Source organism: Rhinopithecus bieti, unplaced genomic scaffold (assembly GCF_001698545.2).
Source record: "Rhinopithecus bieti isolate Rb0 unplaced genomic scaffold, ASM169854v2 scaffold_9383, whole genome shotgun sequence".
Lineage (NCBI taxonomy): Eukaryota > Metazoa > Chordata > Mammalia > Primates > Cercopithecidae > Rhinopithecus > Rhinopithecus bieti.
Window position 1 is genome coordinate 837343 of NW_016806471.1, and position 20676 is coordinate 858018.

At 44.9% G+C, this 20676-nt stretch overlaps 2 long non-coding RNA genes across 8 annotated transcripts in view; one reads left to right on the forward strand and one right to left on the reverse strand.

The window, feature by feature from the left end:
- Positions 1 to 3009: 3009 nt before the first annotated feature.
- Positions 3010 to 20676, forward strand: part of LOC108532609 (uncharacterized) — a 32680-nt gene continuing 15013 nt past the window's right edge. For 3 of the 7 annotated variants that reach the window (XR_001886494.1, XR_001886493.1, XR_001886491.1), the window contains exons 1-7: positions 3010 to 3207; positions 4555 to 4893; positions 7593 to 7762; positions 11666 to 11825; positions 14275 to 14433; positions 15283 to 15518; positions 17070 to 17215. This is a non-coding gene — a long non-coding RNA (uncharacterized LOC108532609). Of the gene's footprint in view, positions 3208 to 4554; positions 4894 to 7592; positions 7763 to 11665; positions 11826 to 14274; positions 14434 to 15282; positions 15523 to 17069; positions 17216 to 20676 lie in introns of all 7 variants that reach the window. The other 4 variants (XR_001886492.1, XR_001886497.1, XR_001886495.1 and 1 more) reach the window with 4 other exon arrangements.
- Positions 14243 to 20676, reverse strand: part of LOC108532610 (uncharacterized) — a 110684-nt gene continuing 104250 nt past the window's right edge. The window contains exon 2 of the long non-coding RNA XR_001886498.1: positions 14243 to 14415. This is a non-coding gene — a long non-coding RNA (uncharacterized LOC108532610). The remainder of the gene's footprint in view (positions 14416 to 20676) is intronic.

Consider the following 20676-nt stretch of genomic DNA (forward strand, 5'->3'; position numbering starts at 1 on the left):
AAGGGAGAGGAACCTTTTGAATGCTTACTATGTGAAACCACTTGTATTCATCAAACACACCTTCTCATTACAAATGAAATACTAACTCAAAATAGCTCAGAAACAAAAAAGATAAACACTGATCCTTCAACTAAAGCTTGAAAAGGCAGGAAGGACTGCAGCCTCCTGGCTCTGCATCTGTCCTCACACCTGAGTCCAGGTTGGGGCACATTCTCTTGGGTTCCTTTGCAGTGAGAGCTGAAGCCACCAACAGTTCTGGAGGCCCTGGTTTTAGGAGTGGTGAACAAAGAGAAAAGGGGACAGGTTGTCAGCTCAGCTTCAGAATGAAGATCTTGGGGGAAGGACTCCAAGAGGCTGGACATGGACCATGTGCTTTTTCCTGGACCAGCATCACAGCCAAAGACCAGGACAAGTCAAGTATGTGAGTCCCTGCCCAGATCTGCAACCAAGGAATGGATAGATGGATGGATAGATAGATAGATAGATAGATAGATAGATAGATAGATAGATAGACAGACAGACAGGTGTCAGATAGATAGGTGATAGACAGGTGATAGATAGGTGTTGGGTGGGCAACTTTGCAAGCAATAATAATGAGAGTGGAGGTGGATTTATGCACAAGAGGAATTGGGGGTAATAGCACTCAGAAAATCAGAACATGAGCCCCACAAACGTACAGCAACGGATATTCACTGAAGTATTGGAATGCATCGTTTCATGTAATCCTCAGGCCAAGACTACCATTTAATAAGCTCGGTGAGGCAGGGCTCTGGGTGTGTTTCACATCGTATCCATGGTAGCTGGAATAGCACCTGGCTCATAGCAGATCCTCAACTATGTGCTGAGTAAAAGTGAGCTTCCTGCTATTATGAAGCCCATTTTATGAGGCTTGGCGGGGTGAAAGAACGGGCAGAAGGAGAGGATTTGACCTCAGGGCTGTCTGGCCTGCTTCTCCCTCCTTGTACCTCATGGAATTGCCCCCTGCTGTGCAGTGCCATGAGCTCTCTGATCAGCACAGGTTTGCATTTTGCAGCCAGATACAGGCTCCACATGTGGGCCTGTCCAATAGAGCCCTTCCTCATCTCTGACAAGGCAAGGGAGAAAAGTGCAGCAGATGAGACCAGCTCAGGTGGGAGGCAGGCCGAGCAGGAGATGGAGGATGGGGAAAAAAATTAGAACCAACCCTAGGGAAACCTGCCCTGGTCTCCTGAGCAGGTGCCAGGCAGGCCAGCGCATGGCATCTGGGACCCCTGTTGGATTCAGAAGTAGTCCAGGTAGCTGTCAGGATCCAAGTGACACAGGGAGGAGGATGAGTCAGCTGGTGACACTAGATAGCAGGTTGATGGAGGTGTGTTTGGAGCATAGGAGTTATCTGAGAGCAGGATTCTAGCCATATGAATAGGACCCAGGCATGGTGACCAGGCCCCAAGCAAGTCAGCCGGGGTCCAAGTAGGACTGGTCAATGTCAGTGAGACACTGAGGTGCTGGGCAAGACCGCTGAGGCAGAGGCAGCATGGTAGGACAAAGCCATGGATTGTCTGTCAGTGGGTGCCCAGAGTGCACCCCGATATACTATTAAGAAAGTAACAACCAGACTCATTCCAGACTCTTCCCCCAACTACACACACACACACAGCAGCTCCTGTTGGGAAGGCTGGGGAAAAAAGGAACTGAGAGAAGAAGCAGCAAGAAAAAAAATTACCTTGGAGTCAAAGGAAGCAGGCAGGCTGGGCGTAGTGGTTCCTGCCTGTAATCTCAGCACTTTGGAAGGCCAAGATGCGCAGATCATTTGAGGTCAGGAGTTCTAGACCAACCTGGGCAACATGATGAAACTCTGTCTCTACTAAAAATACAAAAATCAGCCAGGCGTGGTGGTGTGTACCTGTAATCTCAGCTACTTGGGAGACTGAGGCAGAAGAATTGCTTAAACCTGGGAGTTAGAAGTTGCAGTGAGCTGAGATCGTGCCACTGCACTCCAGCCTAAATGACAGAGTAAGACACTGTCTCAGAAAAAAAAAAAAAAAAAAAAAGCAGGCAAAACCCACCCTTCTGGGTAGTGGGGTAGTTTTGGCTGCTCCTGTGTCTCTTTCTTCCTCTAGCCAGGCCTCTGTGGAACTGCCCCACCCCATCCCACATTTTTCCTGTTGCCTACCTCATGGCTGACATTGCACATCTCAACTTTTAATTTTCCAAAGACACTGCAGTTGCCCTGCAGCTGCGCATCTGATTTCCCTCCTGTCCACAGCCAGCTCTGCCCAAGTATCAGTCTGGGGAAATCTGGAAACTGAGCCCCCATCTATACTTTTTGGCCAAGCCCTCGCTGGGCTCCTGGCAGGACTCAGCCTGCCCCTGTGCGGGTGCACTCTTCACAGTGAGGAGTGCTCTCTTGATATCCTGGGGTGATGTGGAATGGAAGAGTCTCTGAGGTCAGCTTTGGAAAAAAATAAAGCAAGAAGCTGAAATATCATTAGTGTTTAACTCCTCTCTCTCCACTACTCACCGTTAAACCAGCGAGAGGACCCAGTGTCCATGTTGGCTCATACTTTAGAAATGATTCAGCTACCGAGAGCGGATAAGTGCTGATAATTGGCTGCCCCGGAGTACCTGTGGAGGCTGCTGCTTCCCAGGAGAGCTGCCCCATAGCTCTCAGGGCAGGAGGCCCTGGCCTGCTGTCCCTAAGGGCCCGGCCTCTGGTTGACACAGAGCCGATGCTGGCCTCGCACAGCAGCAGACTCCCTTGCCTGCAGAGCTATGCCTGCTGAGCTAACAGAGAAGCAGGGGATGGGGAAGCAGAGCTATTAGCTCGTCTGAAGAATGCTCCCTTGATCAAATAAACAAACTGCACTGTTTACTGTGTAAACTTGGACTGAAGCAGCCACAGTGAGGGGACTTCATAATCAGGGCTGTTAATATTTATGACCGACATCAGTGGCTCCTAGTGACACAATAATGAGCCCATTACCCCCTTAGCTGGTGTCGCCACCACCTTCCAGCAGACGCAGAGAGGAGGAGGGAGGAGTGGGGTGGTCGGATGGGTGATGGGTGCCCAGCAGTACTGAAAGCCTTCCTGATCCGCATCTTAGAGTCCATGCAAGATGTAGAAGTGTCTGCTGAGTACCCACTGTGCACAGATCATTGAGCCAGTGCTGAAGATGTAAGGGATTCTAGGAAACCACTGAATAACCAGAGGAATGAGTACTACCAGAGGTTTGACATTCAAGCTGCAGTTGGCCCCTTGTCCCTGGGTTAGGCAAGGCTTCCCAGAGTAGAAGGATATGGCTTCCCAGATGACCAGCCTCAGCTCTGGGAAGCTAGGGTGATCTTTACATAGAGAAAGTGGGCTCCCAGGACTGGGGGGCTCAGTGTCTCTCCTGCAAGACTGTCTCATTCTTCCCTAAAGGCCTCCCTGAGCTCTTTTCCAGCTCTCTCCTGGAGCAGGAGCTCCAATTTGAAGCCCTCAAAGCTGGTTGAGAGTGGGCTGGCAGGAGAGGAGGCAGCAAGGGAGGCAGTGAGAAGACCCTGAGTGAGCTTAGTGGCTGCACACTGAGGCTTTGGTCCTCCCTTGAAGTGGTTGACCTAGGGCCCCCAGGGGCAGCTGCTCTCCCTGGGTGGGCCAGGCACTGATCCTTGGCACCCAGGACACTTCCTGGCCTAAATGATCCACCCTGGCTCTAGGCCTGCTCTGCCAGTCCCACTAACTGTGTGACGCTGGGCAAAGAACTTTCCTTCCCTGGCCTGATTCCATTTTTCACAAGAAGGGATTTGGGCCAGAAAGGCATCATTAGCTTGCCCTAATCTAACCTGAACGGCTTGAAGAAGCCAGACCCAGGATGTGTACATGCATGGAGAAAAGCAGAAAGGGGGAGGGGAGTGCCAGCCAAGGCACTTTGGTCCAAGGCTAGGCTTCTTCGGGTCCAAGAACCCCCAAATTATAGGCCACAGCGTATGTGTGCATATAGCATTCATTATTCTTAAGTAGCTCAGAAACAGTTCAGAATCACTGCATGCAGCCCTAAGGTTCTTTCAAATTCTGACATCCTCTAGTTCTAAAACTCCCACACCCCATGGAACTCTCTCCCTGAGTTACGTGATGGACGGGGTTGTCTGAGTCTCTCTGGATGCACAGTGGGGCAGCCTTCAGGAATGGAGAGATCACTGGGGCTGGCACCCACGTAGTGTATTCACATACCACAAGGGTGAGGGCACAGCTTTTGGAGTTAGACCTTATTTGGAATCTGAGCTCTCTGATTACAGTGATGCCTGTAAGTCTTAGTCTCTTCATCTGTGAAATTGGCATCATAATGCAGGGTGACTCTATGTCTGAAAACACAGGTGAATACATAATGAGCCATTTATAGATAGTACATTACAGTCCATGATAAAATAATACTGGTGTGTTTAGGTTGAATGGCCACTTCCTAGTAGCATCTACATCAGAGGGTGGTTTAGAGGATTCTATGCAATGATGAATATAAATTCCCTGGCACAATGCATGTGCCAATAAATGTTACCAATAATAATGATTATCACAACGTTTATCTCTGTGCCATGCAGATTAGTGTTCACCTCTTGCCTCTGCCAGGTGGTGCCTCTGATTATGAGCACACCCTAGAGTTCGCCCGAAGTGCAGTGTGGAGGGAGGATTCCTGAATTTGGAGGCCTCAGTGGGAGCAGATAGACCCAAGAGGAGACAAACTAGGAGTCCAGTCAAGCCACTGGAGGCCCAGAGGATCTTGCAAGGACAGCAGACATGTGGTTTAGAGGAACAAAGGGCAGGCAGGCAGCAGAGTCCAGCAGTAGCTGAGACAGTGGTACAAGGGAGGCTGACTAATTTATAGCACCCCATGGTCCCCAAGTGCTGATTGTGGTCCCAGAGGAGCCAGAGACCAGCAGGTGAGTTCTGTTCTTGATTGCTGCGGGTTCACAGGTGCTGTGATTACTTCTCAGCAGGGCAGTGGGAGGAGTGGCCAAAGTAAAAGCAATGCAAATGGTGTGGGCAGCTGAGCAGTATTTCCCAGAGCAGAGAGGACCTGATTCTCCTGCAAACCTGGGTCTGCAGATGCTGCTCTTTCCCCATCATTCTTTCATTAAAGTGGAGCCAGGAACTTTGAGGGGGTGGGGCATAGTAGCACTGGGTAGAGATGCTTATAGCAAAGCTAGAAGGTCTCTCCTGAGTTCTTCAAATGAAAATCAGATCCCTAAGGGTTCAGGATGAAGCATAGTTTGGAAGGAGAGGAGGCTGTTTGATGGATGGAAAGAACAAAAAAAATCTATTAGCAGTGCTTTGAGCTCCTTAGAGAACAGTTTCTGAGGAAGCCAAGTAAATAACTTCCTGATACCCAAGATTTGTTAATTAAGCACTTTGAACAGCCTTTGGGAGGAGGGCAAACAACTGTAGAATCCGACTTCTGAGTCTCCTGGCCTCAGGAGAGAGGGCATGTGTCCCAGTGGCCAGAAGTGTCTCCCAGCCTCCGTGTAAGGGATGGGGCTGCTTCACTACAGGAGGGAGACCTGGTGCATGGTGGAACCCCATGTAGAGAGGACAGGGCAGGGCCTGAGCTGTGCACATGGCGGCACATGTGTTGTGCTGTCCTTCTTGACCCCTTGAGCTCTGTGTCATGCAGAGCTAGCAACACTTGACATGTCCAGGAGAAAAGCCACCCGGCATCACCCAAGGGGACTCCAGGGAGGAATGTCTGCCCGTGGATGCCAGCATCTCTGCAGCAGTGCATCCTGAATCTGGTTTAAGCCCAGGAGACCCTGGGCTCCTCTTCTGATGTGCACGTGCTCCTGAGAAAAGTAATGCATGGAATCGCTGTGTTTTCTTTAAGGGAGGTTGTTCAGATCCGAGAGTTCCTTGATTGGAAAAAGGGGGCGAAAGAGGAGAAAGAGAAGGCAGCACTAAAAGGAAGAGGATGGGACTGAGCTGGAGGCTCCTCTGAAACCCAGCCTGAGGGAGGCAGACACCAAAGCTCACCACAGAACTCCTTAGCCTGCTCAGTGGCCTGAAGCTTGCTCCAGAAGAGGCCCAAGGAAGAGAGAGGAAAGAGGATAAGGGGCTGGGGACAGAGAATAGAACTCCTGAGGGCTGATACCAAGAACTTGTTTGCTTTTTTCTCCCCAAGGGGACTTCAGGCAAGTCTAATCTGGGTCACTGTCCTGGTTCTGGGGAGTAGACCTAAATGAACTGCTCATTCTCCTCCAGCACCCCTCCCATCGTCATCAGGTGGTTTTCCTGTGTGGCCTCATCCACTTGGTGTCATTCCTACAACGGGCTATGAAAAATAAATGTCTGGTCCATGGAATCTTCATCTGGAGGAGTCCTGGAGGGGGAAGGAATCCTAGGTGGGCCCCTTGTATGGGAGAGAAAAATCCTTAAAGTAAAGTGAATGTGTCCTGCCTGGTTGCCACCCCAAATCTCCCAGGTCTAACTCGGCCAGCCCTTCCCAGACAGTAGGCTGAGTCTCATCCCCATGCAAGAATCACGAGTTACCCTGACTCCAGGCTTGTGGGAAATTCCCCATTACAACCAGGTGGAAACCTAGCCTCTCTATCGCAGCCTGAGAGAGGGGCCTCACACCCAGCACCATATCCTACAGTTCTGCACAAAGCCAGCCCAGTTTGAAGACAAAGAGAAGGAACTCTCCTTTCTTCATGTGGAAGAAACATGCATACATAAGCCTAGCTGGGGACATGATAAGGAAAAGTTCATGGACGTTCCAAGATGGGTTTGGCCGCGTACAGCTGGCTCATGCTGAGTCCCTGGGCACTGAGGAGGGTGGTCGGTGGGAGAGGACACTGGCAGCTGGGAAGACCTGGCTGAAATCTGAGTTGGCGACGGGCATTGTCCCTGTCTTTCCGCACTCTGTGCAGCGTCGCCCCCAGTGAGGCCCAGGATGGGGTTCTTCCATAGCAAATGGGCAGAAGAAAAGTGCGGAGGAAGCACACGGAGCCAGGAGCTCAGGAGGGAGGGCAGTTGTCACTGCCTCACCCATTCCTTTCTGTGTGGTTCTAGTCCAGGCTGTCGATGCTGTCCTTGGTGTTTCTGGCTGAGAGGAGGGGGTCTGTCTCCTGTTCCCGCCTTTGCTTTCTGCACCTAACTTTCCCCAAGTCTCAGCTTCCTCCTTACCTCTGCCAGCTTATTTATTCCCCGTGGTGGCTGAAAGCCAAAGATGTTTATTTCCTTTTTATTTTTTTGAGACAGGATCTCGCTCTGTCACCCAGGCTAGAGTGCAGTGGCATGATCTCAGCTCACTGTAGCCTCTGCCTCCCGGGTTCAAGCTGTCCCTCCCGCCTCAGCCTCCCTAGTAGCTGGGATTACAGGCATGCACCAACACGCTTGGCTAAGATGTTCATTTCCTTTGGAAAGATAAGGAAACAGGCTCGGGGTTGTGGAAGACCACTCTGCCTGGGAAGTGCGGAGCCTGGATGTGCACGCAGTTTCCTGACAGGGCAGCCCCAGTTGTTCTGCTGTTATGCACACTGCACTTGTTGGTACACTCTGGAAGATCCTGCCATTGGGCCTCATCTAAATTTGTCCTTCCACGACTGCTGCCCAGGTCTCAGACTCATAATTTCACTTTCCCTTAAAGGTAAGGCTGGCGTTTAGAGTAAGAAGCAAAGTGGTCCGGATGGGCAAGTTCCACTATGCTATCTGGGAGAGGAGGACTCTTTTGTGTGTGATGTGCCCAGGAGTACTGCAGAATCAATAACCACGGACTCCTCTGAACCTCCGAGACATAAGCCATTCCTGTTGTTTGAGGTACCATGGGCCATAACGATGGGCAGAAGGGGCAACCTCTTTAAAACCATCAAGAGCAACTACGTATCATTCCAAGACTGAAAGAGCAATATACCTAGGATGTAAACTCTCTCAAATTCATCTATGGATTCCACACAATCACAATCACAATCAAAATTCAAGCAGAATTTTTTTAAAAATAGAATTTGACAAGCTGGTACTAAAATGTGTATAGCAATGCAAAACATCTAAAATAGCCCAAATGATTTTGAAAAAGAACTGGGTTGGAGTACCCACCCTCGCTGATTTTAAGACCTACTGAAGAGCTATTTTACTCACGACTGCATAGCGCTGGCATAGGGTGGACTTATATATCAATGAGGCAGAATAGAGAGTCAAGAAATAGACCCATACATGTATGTCTAATTTATTCTCAAAAGAGGAGGCAAGGCAGTTTGATGAATGAAAGGAAAATCTTTTCAACAAACTGTTCTGGAACAACTAAAAGTCCATACAGAAAAGAAAAGAAAAAAAAAAAAAAACCATGAACCTTTATCCTTACTTTATCCTCACCATACTGAAAATGTGACTTGAAGTGAATTTAAACCTAAATATGAAAGCCAACTGTAGACTTTTAGAAAAAGCCGTAGGAGAAAACCTTCACAATCTTGAGTTAGGCAGATATTTCTTAGGACACAAAAAGCTTAAACCATTCACAAAAAACAGTGATAAATTGAACTTTATCCAAATTTAGAACTTCTACTCTTTGAAAACTACCATTAGGAAAAGACAAGCCACAGATCAGACGAAAATATTTATAATAGGTATATCTGATAAAGAACTTACATCTGAAATACGTAAAGAACTCTTACAACTTAAGAGTTCACAGACACCTTCCAAAAGAGAATATAGACATGCCAAATAAGCCCATGAAAAAATGCTCAGCATCATTAGTTCATCAGAAGAAGTGTCAATTAAAACTGGATATTATTACACACTCCCTGGAATAGTTATAAAGACTAATAATCCTTAGTATTACTTAGTATCTGGAGCAATAATCACACAAATGATGCTGCTATGAATGTAAAATGGCACAACTACTTTTGAAAACAGTTTGGTAGTTTCTAACAAGGTTAAACATAAATTTACCATATGAGATGCCAACTGGACACTGAAGTATTTAGCAAAGTAAAAGGAAAACAAATGTCCCCACAAAGACTTACACAGGGAGTACAAAACACACAGTAGCTCCAAACTGCTGTGTCATAATAGCTTCAAACACATGTCAGTCAACAGGTGAATGAATAAAAACCCTGTAAGCTGGAGCTTCACAGCTTGACTTAAATACAGCCATGTCACGAATCATCTTTTTAAATTACAAATATAGGTTTGTAATGTCATACTAGCAGTTTAAAAAGATGAGCTCATGATGCATTCAGCAATATGGATTATTCACACCACATTCTGCTGTGTGAAATAAGCCAGGCATAAAACAGTACACATCATAAGATTCTGTTCATATCAGTCTCTAGAAAAGACTGATCAACTGTTACAGCAATTGTAAATAATGCTGCAATGAACATACATGTGCATGTATCTTTGTAATGGAATGATTTCTTTCTTTGGGTATATACCCAGGAATGGGATTGCTGGATCAAATGTGATTTCTGGTTTAGATGTTTGAGGAATTGCCATACTGTCTTCCACAATGGTTGAACTAATTTACATTCCCACCAATAGTGTAAAAGCGTTCTTATTTCTCTGCAACCTCACCAGCATCTGTTGCTTCTTGACTTTTTAGTAATAGCCATTATGTCTGGTGTGAGATGGTATCTCATTGTGGTTTTGATTTGCATTTCTCTAATGATCAGTGATGTTGAGTTTTTTTTTCATGTTTGTTGGCTGCATGAATGTCTTCTTTTGAGAAGTGTCTGTTCATGTCCTTTGCCTGCTTTTTGATGGGACTGTTTGTTTTTTTCTTATAAATTTGTTTAACTCTTATAGACTCTGGATATTAGACCTTTGTCTGATAGATAGATTGCAAAAATTTTCTCCCACTATGTGGCACACATACACATGGAATACTATGCAGCCATGAAAAGGAATGAGATCATATTCTTTGCAGGGATGTGGATGGAGCTGGAAGCCATTATCCTCAGCAAACTAAACACAGGAACAGAAAACCAAACACCACATGTTCTCACTTATAAGTGGGAGCTGAACAATGAGAACACATGGACACAGGGAGGGGAAAAACATACACTGAGGTCTGTTGGGGGGCAGGGTGAGGGAAGGGAGAGCATTAGAAAAAAACAGCTAACGTATGCTGGGCTTAATACCTAGGTGATGTGTTGATAAGTGCAGCAAACCACTGTGGCACACTTTTACCTGTGTGACAAACCTGCAGATATACCCTGGAACTTAAAAATAAAGTCACAGCACATAGATCAGGGTTGTCTAGAGCCAGGAGTAGAAACTGATTGTGTAAAGGCACAAGAAAACATTTTGATATGATAAAAATATCTTACACTTATTTACAATTTATTTTATTTTCATAGAGACAAGGTCTCACTGTATTGCTCAGGCTGGCCTCAAACTCCTAGGATCAGGCAATCCTCCCACCTCGACCTCCCAAAGTGTTAGGATTACAGACATGAGCCACTGTAACCCAGCCCTGATATTTTATGTATCTTGATTGTAGTGGTGACTATAAAGACATATACATTTGTGTGAGTGTATCCATGTATACATATATCTGAACATATATTTGTATTAAGTACTCATCAAAATGAACATTTAAAGTGAGGGCATTTTATTGTATATAAGCTATAACTCACTAAAGTTGTTGTAAAAAGACAACATATATCAAGTCTTTCTGTCCTGCTTGCTTCTAACCATTACAGTTCCCACTGCACTTAAAGCCCAGACTCCTCATGGCATTCTACAGGGCCCTGCATGGTCTGGTGCCATCTCTCACCGTTTCCAAGGTCATTGTCTTCTAGGCACACTGGCCTGCCGTTATTCCCTTCTGTGGCCCTCCCCACAGGTAGCCCCACTGCCTATACTGCTCTACGCTCAGCTCTGTGTCCCTTGCCTATAGGGTCTCCACCCCAGTAGTTCTCTACTTAGCCTTTACTGCGAGTCATCATCATTAGCTCCCCAATTTAAAAGTTGTCCCTCGACTATATTTGTCCATGACACTCTCTTCCTACCTAGGCCTTATCACAATTTATACGTACATGTGAATTAATGTGGTGTCCTCTTTTTAAACATTTTTCCTACCCTAGACTGTAAGATCAAAACAGGACCAAGTTTGCTTTGTCCCCTACTGCATCCCTAGCATCCAGCAATGTCCCTGCAGATAGTCGAGTCTCCATAAATATTTGGTAGATAAAAGGATGGACAAATGGATAAATCAATGAATCAATATTTTTCTTTAGGAAGTTGTTAGGAATCAGTGGATCACTATGGTGAGAGCTACATGTAGTAGAATAAAGGACTCAGCCTTGGGTGTGAGGCCCTGGCTCTCTCACTAATGCACAGACCAGACTGGATTCACTAGGTCGGGGTTGGGGCCCAGGAATTGTAACATTTAACAAGGGCCCCAGGGTAATTATGATGTAAGAATGTATGATAATAACTAGGTAAGCATATATATCTATAGCATATATATATATATATATATTCCTATAAAGACTTGCAAATCCATATGTAGAGATTTTTGAGCCATTGTTTCAAAAAATGCAATTCCGTACTCATTTAGCTGTATCTGTATTTTCTCATTCAACAATTCCTGGTAGAATTCCTCTAAGTTGCTTGACATGTTATTATTCTTTCCTCTTTATTAATAGATAAAGATACAGTGCGGGGTGTGTGGTGGTTGTTAGTGCTATTCACCAATACTTTTATTGTCTTCTTTTCCAGGCACATAGAATTGTACATCCTGGCTCATCTTTGGCTGAATGGGGCCATGTGACTAGTCGTAGCCAAGGAATTATGACTTCTGCATTGAAGCATTTAATCATCTGGTTCGAGGCCCTCCAGAACTCATTTCCCTGTGGCACAGCAACTGGAAATATTTAAGGTAATGGTTGTTCCATCAGCCTGGGTCCCTGAATGACCCCGGGAACAGAGTCCTTTACTGGCTTGACTTGGACATATAGTATGAGCAATCAATCCATTGTTATTGTTTTAAATTATTGAGCTTTTGGAGTTATTCCATATCAACACGCAGCCTAGCCTAACTGAAATATATTGTTGTACCAGAATTCATTCAATCATTCTTTGCCACTAACAACATACTCCAAGAACATCCTTTCACATATATCATTAGACGCTGGTGTGAGTCTAGACAAATAGAGAAAAATATGGAAGGATACATAAAAGGCTGACATGGGTTCCATGGTTTTGTGGAGGATTTGTGGCTGAGAATTATTAGTATGGAGGAGGTTGGAGAGAGGAAGAAGATACAAAGGAAAGAAAGAAAGTAAGAAGCTATGTACAGTGTAATCACATTTATGTAATTCTGTAAAAGTATAAAACTTTATGCAGTCCTACATAAACATATCTATACCTATGTTTGAATTTTTAAAAAATAAACACTTAAGTTACTAATTTTTAAAAAGAAAGCCACCAGAGCATTTAAGACCTTAATGAAAATGCAAATGTTATTTTGGATGCTCAAATACTAGGGGATTATGGAGCAGTTATTTAGGCTTCTGCTCCGGTCACATTAAGGGATTAGTAACTGCATGCTGATGGAAGGAGTGAAAGCACAGCATTCAGGGCAGCCTGGTGCTGATGCTGGGGAAGCGGATGGGTGGCGTGGGGGAGGGAAAGGGGTGTGATGCCTTTTGATATTAGGTCAAAAAGGGTACTTCAGAGGGAGAAGGAATAGCAAAAGGGCTTTGGGAAAGCAGGTGAGGATGCTGATTTGAAGGAGGGAGGTGCATAAGCAGAGCTAGCAAGAAGAAACTAGTCATCAATATATACCTGTGAGATCACCTGGTCTATCATCATTTTATAAGTAGGAGCTATTTTCTTTTCAGATGATCTCCTGTAACTAGCACAATGCCTGACTTGTCAGAGTAAGAACCCACAAGCATTTGATGAGAGAGTGTGTGTGTGTGAGAAAGAAAGAAGCAAGGAAGGGACTTGATTACATAGCTTATCGGTTGCAGAGCCAGGAGTAAAATTCAGATGCAGGCTCATTTTAACTCCAGATTCTTCTAGGAGTACTTGAAAGAGATCCACAGAGAGATAAGAGGAAGGGAAAGAGAGAAGGGAGGGAGATAGTGCTCTCTTTCTCTATCTATCTCTCTTTCCCCCTTCCCCTCTCTCAGAAGTGGAGGTGCATTGTATTGAGGGGAACGCCAGTAGGCCCTTCTCCAGTAATTCAGGTTGTGTAACAGAAGGACACCCCTCCCTCTGTATGTGCTCCCCAGTGTTAGGAGCCTCTTAACTCGTCCGTGAGCATTCGCCCCCTTTGGTTTTAACAGCCCACCAGCCACCTCTGCCTTAGTTTGTCACTTCCAACAGGCCCTGGGATCTGACTTTGTCAAGCACCTCGTGGGGTCAGGCAGTCTCCCAGTCCTCTCTGGACTCAACTGTCTGAAGAGGATTGGCCTGTAATTCCAACAAAATAGACTGTGAATATGTTCATAAGGGAGTGCTTTTATTTTCTGTAGCCTTTCTGTAGTATGTGCATTTTCCTGAGAAAGAGGATCTTTGGAGCAATCCACATGTCTTTTCCCTGGAAAGAGATCCTCAGAGCTATCTTTTCCACAACTGACCACATCCTGAATATAATATCTCCTGGACTGGTTATGCTAACTCTTCATGAAATGTAGAGAACTGGCCAAGTATTTGAAAGTGGTTAAACAGAGGATCTGATAAACTCATCTATATCAAGGTGTTAGGGTCTGATAACCCCTTAATGTGTTATCTTTCCAAGCAGATTTGCATTATTATAGAGCACAGAGAAAGTAAATTGTTATACATCAGCTGATAAGGCAGTAGACGCTGGCTCAATTTTCCAAACATGAATATGTTTGATGTAAGTGGATCATAGAAACTAGGTGGTTGAGTATTAGATGATTCGGGATGTGGTAAGATATGGTGGATACAGGTTATTAAGAATTCGGTTTGGATTGTGTATCAAATGGTATGCTTTTAACCAGAAATAATAGATTACTGAACTAAATGTGGCTGAAAGATTGAGGAAATTTTACTATAACAACTCCAGTTTGGTTAATTCAACAGCAGGAAATGTTTCCTCTTTCTGTTGAACCCCATATGACTGCAAGGTGCTGTAGTTGTTCTATATACTATGTGAATATGACAATCTTAATTACAGAAAATATCTCTCCCTTCACTCCTTGGGCAACTTTTTTCAATAGAGAGAAGAGCCTTTTTCAATAGAGAGAAGAGCCTTTACAGAATCCCTTTGTATTAATCAACATGGACTTACAGCCATAACAAATATCACCAAAATTCTAATGGTCAAATACAATTAAGGCTTATTTCTTGCTCAGGTCATATTCTGGTTCAAGTAGACTGGAGTGAGGAGAATGTTCTGCTCCATGAAGACATTCAGGGATCCAGGCTCCTCCTATTTAGCAGCTTCAGCATCTTCTGGGGTTTCAGAATAACATGCTGGATCCTCTGCACCTGCCCTGTGGATGGAAGGAAATGTAAGACATCCTCTTAGTTCTCATTGGTGATGTGTGAGTCACTGTCAAGAAAATGAAAATCATCAGACTGGTTTATGCTATGCACAAACCCTAAGGTGGCCCCCAATATTCCCTGCCTTCTGGTATCCATGCCCTTGTATAATCCCTTCTGCCTTGAATGTGAGTGAAATACGAGACTTTTTCCAACCAATGGAAGATAGCAAAGGTGTGTGAGTGAAAACATCATTGAGTATGTTTTGTTAGAATATCACGTTTGTGATTACATTATGTCACTTTATATAAGGCTCTGTCTCCCTGGGATTTCTGCTTGCTGGCTTGATGAATTAAGCCAGGTGGAAAGGTTTTCTTTAAGTGGGCAGCCTCAAGCCAACAGCCAGCAAGGAAAAAAAAACCTATATTCCACAATCACCCTATATTCCACAACCCCGAGAAAATAAGTAAGCTTGGAAGCAGATTCTTCTCCAGTCAAGCTCCCAGAGGAGAACACAGCCAGGCTGACTCTTGAGTCCAGCCTTGTGATGGCCCAGGTAAGCCATGGCTAGGCTCCTGACTGATAGAAATTGTGACATCACACATGTGTTATTTTAGGCTACTAAGTTTGTGATAATTTGTTGTGCAATAATAGCTTAGTTAAATCATGATTAACCACTGGAAGAAGGAGGAAACCAACATATCTGATGCACTGGACAATGAATATCCATTCAAAATCAGGCTCTTCCAGGAAAGACGAGAGACACTTGGCTATAGGTAGACCACAGACAATGTTTGGCATAGTGTCTGCATTCAAATATATATATATATTGACATATATAAATGGAGGATCTTACATACATTATTTTGTTTTAACAGAAGTACAGAGAAGTTTTCTGCAAAATGGAAATGAGTATCATGAAGTTTTAAATGAACAGTGTGAAACAGAAGAAAACATCAGCATTCATTATGTCCCAGACCTCTTTGAGAATCTGACAAAATTCTGGACAACCTCTCCTCCCACAAACAAGATGTACTTGAATACCTACACATAAAATGTTGCATTCCATTTTAGAATGTGGATATCACTTGAGGCCTATCCAGAGGTCTCTAAGGTAGGTACGTACTATACAGGGCTTGGAGACCTGGACTGCTCTGGTCACGTAGATGTGAGAGGGTGATATCAGCAGAGAGTTGTAGTGAGTAAGAAAATGTTCTCAGGAAACCTCAGCTTGTCGTTATATGGCAGAAACATGTTCAGATGTGTGACTCAGGGATTACTTAAAATAGTTGGGGCTGAAGAGAATGAAGAGAGTATCCCAGGCGTCAGGGCTGATGGGTAAGGACGTGAGTTAAGGAAAGCATTGACACACTGCAAAGAGGAGAAGGTGAGAAAGCAGAGGAATGAGGGTGGAAGGAGCAAGAGCTGCACCTTCCAGGTGCACTAGGGTATTACCACCTCCGCTTTCCCTGTGCTGGGGTGAGGAGGAGGAAAAAGAAAGGACTAGTAGAAGCTATTTCTAAGAGATCTCTGGCTTCTCCATGAGAATTGCCGAACTTTGTTTTCGATTCAATGGCAATCCAAAAAAATTGATATAAGCATTTTTCCGGACCATATAGATAACTACCTTAAAACCAGCCGCTGATTTCATTGTCACCATTTGCCTTGGCATTGTGGTCATGTCTGTAACAATTAGCGCTACAATAATTGACGCAGTCTAGATAGAAAAGAACAGAGGGGAAATTGAAATGTAAATGGCACACTCCTGCCAAGTGAAAACCAAATGACTTCATGGATGCTGGTGTGTTCGTGGGAGAATTGAATTGTCACAAGGCACGTGGAAGCAGGGGCAAGCCAAACTCAGAGGACCTGTTGGATGTGCTCATGTCCTGGGTGGTTGACTGAGTTTTAGCAAAGCAATACTGACTGTAATATTGAGTTGTTATATTGTTAATTTGAATTGTTTGGATTCTGTCATCTTCTTTGTATTTAATCTGTAAATTTGTTTTGGGTTTGTGGCTGCCACAGATAGCCCGTTCTTCTCTTTCTGGACATGTGGTAAAATGGCATGGTGGGGCCCCCTTCTGTTGAGCAGGACACATGATTAGTTCTGGCCAGTGAGTTATGAGCGCGAAGTGACGCTCCACAGTATTTAGCTGCAGTGTGAGTGTCTCCAGCGCCGCCTTTGCCTCTCACAACGTTTGAGATTGCAGTAAGTATCTCCCTGTATCTCCCTGTGTGCTGCTCCAGGTGTGTCCCAACTCCTCTGTGCCTTCTCTGGAAGCAGGTCTGTAGAAACTGGGTCCATGGTCTCCCTTCCATTCTAACTTCCAGTTGGATTTGGCCACTGGAGTGTTCTGGCAGGAGACTGCAGGGCAGGAGGTGAATGGGGTCCAAAGAGTAGGAATAAGTCCCTTGGCTCCGGGTGCCAGGTCAGTCTGGGTTGGCTGCACCTCTCTGCCAGTCACTCTCCAGGTGCTGGTAACTGCTTCCCCACCTTGTGTCTTCAGGGTAAGGCCGGCTAAGCATTTCTAGCCCTCTGGTAGTAAACTGTAACTTACTGCTTTCCCTAACCCCTCCTTTGCCTTGTAAATAGTACAAATAAATAACAGATAAAGTGCTCCTCAGAGACTTCAGTTTAGGTGTCCTCTTTGTCTCTTGCCAGGACTTGACTGGTGCAGTATTGGTGGCTGCTGGATCAGATGAGCTCCCTTCTACTCAGAGAAACAATCAATGTTTGCAACCACTAAGAGGGACTTTTGTTATTACCGCCTATCCTGACAGATTCAGGTGCTATGACTATTTAAGGGGGTAAGTATAATAAATTAATAACTAGTTTTATGTTTTCAGATGTCTTAAAACTATTTAAGGGGATCCATGCAAAATGTTGTTGCCTTAAAAGAGGGCACATCTCTCTGGTGGAGAAACATTGGTAAGAGGTAAAGACTTTGAAGTCAGCCAACTTGATGTGGTGTGCAGGTGCTACAATTTACTTCAGACAATGCATCTATAAAAGGAAGATAAGATCTCAGCAGGCAAGATGGCCAAATAGGAACAGCTCCCAGTGAGATCGCTGCAGAAGGCAGGTGATTTCTGCATTTCCAACTGAGGTACCCCAGTTCATCTCATTGGGATTGGTTAGACACTGGGTGCAGCCCACATAGGGTGAGCCAAAGCAGGGTGGGGGCATTGAGCATCAGGAACCATGTACTCCAGCCCAGATACTGTACTTTTCCCATGGTGTTTGCAACTGACAGATGAGGAGACCCCCTCCGGTGCCTACCCCACCAGGGCCCTGGATGTCAAGCACAAAACTGGGAGGCCATCTGGGCAGACACGGAACTAGCTGTAAAAGCTGTTTTTTGTTCATACCCCAGTGGCGTCTGGACAAATGAGGGCAGAACCATTCACTCCCCTGGAAGGGGGTGCTGAAGCCAGGGAGCCAAATGGTCTGGCTAGGCAGGTCCTACCCCTGTGGAGCCAGCAAACTAAGATCCACTGGCTTGAAATTCTCACTGCCAGCATAGCAGCAGCCTGAGATCAACCTGGGACAGTCGAGCTTGGTGGAGGGAGGGGTATCTGCCATTGCTAAGGCTTGAGTAGGCGGTTTTACCCCAACAGTGTAAACAAAGCCACCGGGCGTGCGGGGAGGGTGGGTGAGGGGAGTTCAAACTGGGCAGAATCCACTGCAGCTCAGCAAGGCTGCTGTGGCCAGACTGCCAGATTTCTCCTCTCTGGGTAGGGCATCTTTGAAAAAAAAGGCAGTAGCCCCAGGCAACTTATAGATAAAACCCCCATCTCCCGAGGACAGAACACCTGCAGGAAGGGACAGCTGTGGGTACAGCTTCAGCAAACTTAAACCTCCCTGCCTGATGGCTCTGAAGAGAGCAGTGGACCTCCCGGCACAGCATTCGAGCTGTGCTAAGGGTTACAACGCCTCCTCAAGTTGGGTACCTGACAGGGAGCCACCTCCGGGTAGGGGCTGACAGACACCTCCTACAGGAAAGCTGTGGCTGGCATCTGGCAGGTGCCCCTCTGGGATGAAGCTTCCAGAGGAAAGAACAGGCAGCAATCTTTGCTGTTCTGCAGCCTCTGCTGGGGATACCCAGGCAAACAGAATCTGGAGTGGACCTCCAGGAAACTCCAGCAGACCTGCAGCAGAGGGGACTGATTATTAGAAGGAAAACTAACAAACAGAAAGGAATAGCACATCCACTCAAAGACCCCATCTGAAGGTCACCAACATCAAAGACCAAAGGTAGATAAATCCACAAAGATGGGGAGAAACCAGAATGCCTCTTCTCTGCCAAAGGATCACAACTCCTGGGCAGCAAGGGAACAAAACTGGATGGAGAATGAGTTTGATAAACTGACAGAAGTAGGCTTCAGAAGGTGGGTAATAACAAACTCCCCTGAGCTAAAGGAGCATGTTCTAACCCAGTGCAAGGAAGCTAAGAACCTTGAAAAAAGATTAGACAAATTGCTAACTAGAATAACCAGTTTAGAGAAGAACATAAATGACCTGATGGAGCTGAAAAACACAACACGTGGACTTCATGAAGCATACACAAGTATCAATAGCCAAATCAAGTAGAAGAAAGGATATCAGAGATTGAAGATCAAGTTAATGAAATAAAGCAAGAAGACAAGATTAGAGAAAAAAGGAACTAACAAAACCTCCAAGAAATATGGGACTATGTGAAAAGACCAAATCTACATTTTATTGGTGTAGCTGAACGTGACAGGGAGAATGGAACGAAATTGGAAAACACTGAGGAGAATGTCCCCAACCTAGGAAGGCAGGCAAACATTCAAATTCAGGAAATATGCAGAACACTACAAAGATATTCCTCAAGGAAAGCAACCCCAAGACACATAATCACCAAATTCACCAAGGTTGAAATGAAAAAATGTTAAGGGCAGCCAGAAAGAAAAGTCAGATTACCCACAAAGGGAAGCCTGTCAGGCTAACAGTGGATCTCTCTGAAGAAACCCTACAAGCCAGAAGACAGTGGGAGCCAATATTCAACATTCTTAAAGAAAAGAATTTTCAACCCAGAATTTCATATCCAGCCAAACTAAGCTTCAGAAGTGAAGGAGAAATAAAATCCTTTATAGACAAGCAAATGCTGAGAGATTTTTGTCACCACCAGGCCTACCTTACAAGAGCTCCTGAAAGAAGCACTAAACATGGAAAGGAACAACTGATAACAGCCACTACAAAAACACACCAAATTGTAGAAACCATTGACACTATGAAGAAACTGCATCAACTAACAGACAAAATAAGCAGCTAGTATCATAATGACAGGATCAAATTTACACATAACAATATTAACCTTAAATGTGAATGGGCTAAATGCCCCAGTGAAAAGATACAGACTGGCAAACTGGATAAAGAGTCACGACCCATCGGTGTGCTGTATTCAGGAGACCCATCTTACACGCAAAGACACACATATAGGCTCATTTACATATAGGCTCATTTACCAAGCAAATGGAAAGCAAAAAAAAAAGCAGGAGTTGCAATCCTAATCTGTGATAAAACAGACTTTAAACCAACAAAGATCAAAGAGACAAAGAAGGCAATTACATAATGGTAAAGGGATCTATGCAACAAGAAGAGCAAACTATCCTAAATATATAAACACCCAATACAGGAGCACCCATATTCATAAAGCAAGTCCTTAGAGACCTACAAAGAGACTTAGACTCCCACACAATAATAGTGGGAGACTTTAACACCCCACTGTCAACATTAGATCAATGAGACAGAAAATTAACAAGGATATTCAGGACTTGAACTTAGCTCTGGACCAAGCAGACCTAATAGACATCTATAGAACTCTGCACCCCAAATCAACAGAATATATATTCTTCTCAGCACCACATCACACTTGTTCTAAAATTGGTCACTTAATTGGAAGTAAAACACTCCTCGGCAAATGTGAATGAATGGAAATCACAACAAACTGTCTCTCAGACCACAGTGCAATCAAATTAGAACTAGGATTAAGAAACTCACTCAAAACCACACAACTACATGGAAACTGAACAACCTGCTCCTGAATGACTACTGGGTACGTAACAGAATGAAGGCAGAAATAAAGATGTTCTTTGAAACCAATGAGAACAAAGATACAACATACCAGAATCTCTGGGACACATTTAAAGCAGTGTGTAGAGGGAAATTTATAGCACTAAATGCCCACAAGAGAAAGCAGGAAAGATCTAAAATTGACACCCTAACATCACAATTAAAAGAACTAGAG